Here is a 4,484-nt window from a genome sequence, read left to right as displayed (position 1 = left end):
CCTTGCATTAATCTATTCCCAGGTAAGTCTGAGAATAAGTTCTAGAACAGGTTCTGGTCTGCATTGGTGGAGGAACTTTCCTCACTAAGAGTGCCCTATCCTACTGAAATCACAGTTCTAGGCCTATCTATTATGTGTGTATGTATGTATCTATTTGTCTATGTGCTTCTCTAACTATTAAACATAATGGAATATATCATATATATAATAGAAGTAAAATACATTACAAACAATATTCACATATATATTCATATACATACATTCACACACATACATATATGTATATATACATATAAAACCACATAAATGGATATACCTACATTTAGTTTGGAGAGCATTTTATTTGTATTATCCCTTTGGAATTTCATAGTAGTTCTTTGAGATAGGTTCGGTTTTAACGCTAACACCCTATCTACTGTGCTACCTAACGTCCTAGATTTAGAGGGGATTGTGATAGATTAAGTTTTAGACATTTTGTATTGAACATATTGGTGACACTCAGATCAAGATATCCAGTATACTGTTGAAAATTCTTAATTGCCAGCTCTAAAGGCCTTTTCTCAACTCTCATCATTCTTTATCTCTTTGCAGACTTTGATAATCAATCAGCCTTTTCTTGATAATCTGTTCTAAGTTTTCGTGACACTGTTCTCTCCTGCTTCTCCTCTTACTTATTCCTTCCTTCTCAGGCTACTTTGTTAGATCTTCTTCCACATCATGCCCACTAATCATGGTTGTCCCCTAGAGTTCTGTTCTTGGCCCTCTTTTCTCATTTCACTTTGGGATTACATGAACTCCTATGGATTCCACCATCATTTCTATTGGGATGTTTTTCATATCTTTTTATACAGCACTAATCTCTCTCCACTCCTCCACTCTCATCTCCAACTATCTATTAGATATTTCAAACTGAATATCCTGTAGAGATCTTAAGCTCAGAGTGTCCAAAACAGAATTAATTTTCTTTTACCCCCAAACCCTGCCCTCTTCCTAACCTCTGAACTATTCAGGGTGTCATCAATCCTCCCAATCACCCAGACTCCTAACCTAGGTGCCATCTTGACATCTTTCTCTCTCAGTCCTCACACCCAATCTTCATGGCATCATTTGGGGTTTTCTTGGCATTTCCTCTCCAGCTCATTTTACAGAAGAGGAAACTGAAGGAAACAGGGTTAAATGACTTGCCAAGGTTACACAGCTAGTAAGTGTTGGAGGCTAGATTTGAACTCAGGAACATGAGTCTTCCTGACTCCAGGCCCAGTTCTCTATCTACTGTGCCCTCTAGCTGCCCCTATATTAGGAGGTAAGCATACTCAAACATTATTTGAACATTATCATTTGAGTAAAATATGAAAAACAACCCTGATGTCATGATATTACATTCCATGAAAATATTATCAAAACTTCAAAAAAATAGGAAAATAGGTTTCCTTTTTTCAAAGATATCAGTCTTTATCCCATGCATGTAAAACTAAAAATCAAATAAGGAATGGTATATTAGCTTATCTGTCACGGCATCAATGGTCTCTTCCTCAAGTTGAGAGCTGAAATATCCTGGAAGCAGAAGACAGCCCCTCTCACTGTGAGGATCTAGAGGAAGACTTAACACAGCACTGATAAGGCACCTCTTCATGCTGGGGAATAGAAATAGAAAGAACCCCTCCCATTGTTCCCCGGGAAAGTTTCCTTTCTAGGAAACTCCAAAGGACTCTTCAAAGAATCTTGGTTGCCACCTACAGTAGAGTGAGCAGCAAGACTTTCCAGCAAGGATGATTTCCAAGCACAAAAGACATTTACTGTTTAATTTCCCTTTCCCATGGGACCCATCTGTGCTCCAGAGAAATTGCTATGGCCTCCTCAGTTTCCTTATAATGGTTCCTCCTTTTGATACACCCTCTGCATTTCAACTATTTCCTCTTCCTGAAAGCAACCATCTTGTTGATTGTACTCTTGGGATCCTCCAGAGCTGCTCTCCCAAGAACCAGCCTCCAGTGCCTTACTGTTCTTCATTCTTCTGATTTCTTCAGGTGACAGGTAACTTGCTCCCAAAACAAACACCACAAGTTTTTCAGGGACTGGAGTCTGGATACAGTTAACCATGATGGGAAGTTGATGCTGTGGCAAAACATGAGACTTCTCCGACACCTTGGCTGTTTCAATTTATGTTTGCACCCCATATTCTGCTTCAGTAATGTGCTTACTCATCCTCCTTTTTGATTTATAATATTCCTTAATTTTTCTGCCTACACAGCAGAAAGCTCTGCTTGGATAATAATACAGACCCTGAGAAGAAATTAGAACTGTCACTACATAGGCAACCAGGGCTGTAGTAACAATTAAAGCTGTAATGTCCGCATTGAGAGATTTATGCTCCTCTCTTTGTCAAGTGACCTGTATCGGAAACAGGCAGCAAAGAGGAAGTATCCCATGGTTAGAGTGTAACCTAATATATACATTTTGTTTTCATGCCAGAGCCACTTTAGTTCTTCCATTAACTGGCATACAAGGTGAATGAAGCATAACCCCAAAGATGCTATATTTGGGAATGTATCTTCTCACGAAAATACAGCAGGAAAAAGAGTAAGGTTGTAAGAATGCCCAACAGCAGAATATAGAAACATTGCCCCTACTCAAAGTTTTTGTTTTAAAGAACAGAAATATGTTGTATACACATATACATACATACATACATACATACACACACATGAACACACATATATATTATATATAATATACTCTTCCTTCCCCAACATTATTTCATTTGTTCTTGAATTTAAGAGCTGAAGGGGATCTTAGAAACCACATAGTCAATCCTCTCTTTGTGTCAATGAGGAAAGTGAGACCTTGATTAGGGGTGGGGCCACATGTGGCCCTCTAGGTCTTCAAGTGTGACCCTTAGACTGAATGCAAACTTCACAGAACAAATCTCCTTCCTGGTTAGATGATTTGCTCAAGGTATTAAGTAGTAGGGATGGAATTAGAATCCAATTTCTCTGACTTGAAATCCTTCATTCTTTCTAATGCACCACAGTGTCTCCACACTTTCCTGATCTTCATAACACCCATCTAAGATCAATGCAATAGTGTTATCATCTTTTTTTAATGGTGCTGTTCTGTCGTATTCAATTGACTCTAACTATATATAAATCTTTTGCACCTTGCTTCAGATGGACATGTGAGAAGAAAATGCCCAGGTGTTCAAAGAATGATGAGATCCTCCTGAAGGCAAATGTGGAAGAAGTTGAATAAAAAGGTCCAGGAGGAAATGAGATTAAGCACAGACAAGTGAGTTGAGGGAGCTGGTTTTGTTTTTTGGAGGTATGTGCTAGAGTTTGGCAGTTAAAACCTGCAATAGAAGGGGCAATTGGAGAGCCTCCTTTGTGACTTTCTAAAATATAACCTTGATTCTTAAGTAACAGTGCCCAAGGAATTGCTCCGTCCATAACTAGACTACAAAATAGCTTTCTGACCAGCTTAATAGCTTAATAAATCTCAGTCTTCAGAATTGCATAATTAGCTATTTTTTTTCTCTTTTCAAGGAAATCTTAGAGATGAGAAACATCTTCCAAGTCACTTCCTTTGGGCATTCAGCAAATCAGGAATGTTTTTCTGAAACTCATCTTCAGTTAGTCCAGAAGTTATCTGCTAAGTGTACATGTGCCTGGGCAGAAAAGGACTGAACATAGTCTTTCTTACTTAAGTCAAAATCATTTATTCTGTGTTTGCTAGGCAGGGCCCTGGACAAAATATTTAAGCAAGCAAAGTTTATCTCAGTCTTCTGCCTACCTCTTTTTCTGTCCCAGCCTCTCCTTTTCTCCCCTCTCCTCTGACTCTTAGAAGGCTAGGATTATTTATTACATCCATGTCTGACCAGGGCTTCTTACAATGACACCCTTCCCAGGTTCATCCTCTCTGAGCAGTGCTCAAGCCTCAAAATAAAACCTCTTCCTCTATTCACAGGTTTCTGCTTTGCTAATCTTTAACTTTAGGTAGTCTCTTTTAAGACTCTTTCTACTCCCATTCCCACTTCAGAGTGATGAGCCAGGATAGAGAAAGTCAAGAAGCCATATTGATTGGGTCCAATATAAATCTATGCCATTTCACCTTAACTGAGCCCTTCCAGCTTTGCTGTTCCTTTAATTCCCTTCCTGTTACCTCCTTTTCATCTGTCCCATAGCAGTCCTTGCAGACATTTTCCATGTTCCTTAAGTCCCCTCCCCTGCTCTACTCTTTAATAGGTGACATGGACTTTTATTTTGCTTGAGAAGATTGAGATTGAAAAGCTTCTTTTTTACCTTTCCTTCTTACATATGATACAAATTTTGAGACATGTCTTCCCTAAAATCTATTATCAAGAATTGACCTTTCCCTTTTCTGAAACTCACATAGTACTTTATGACTCTTTTTCTCATACTTTGAGCACCATGTTGTACCTTACTCCTTTTTTCGTAAGGATTTTACTTTCCCCACAGGGTTGCAAAGCC

At 38.7% G+C, this 4,484-nt stretch overlaps 1 pseudogene; it reads right to left on the bottom strand.

The window, feature by feature from the left end:
- Positions 1-321: 321 nt before the first annotated feature.
- On the bottom strand, positions 322-4,200 carry LOC140519154 (nuclear envelope integral membrane protein 2-like; annotated as a pseudogene).
- Positions 4,201-4,484: the final 284 nt, after the last annotated feature.

This window comes from Notamacropus eugenii, chromosome 1, assembly GCF_028372415.1.
Source record: "Notamacropus eugenii isolate mMacEug1 chromosome 1, mMacEug1.pri_v2, whole genome shotgun sequence".
Classification (NCBI taxonomy): Eukaryota; Metazoa; Chordata; class Mammalia; order Diprotodontia; family Macropodidae; genus Notamacropus; species Notamacropus eugenii.
The sequence above is the reverse complement of the archived record's forward strand: the minus strand, read 5'-3'. Positions and strand labels throughout refer to the sequence as shown.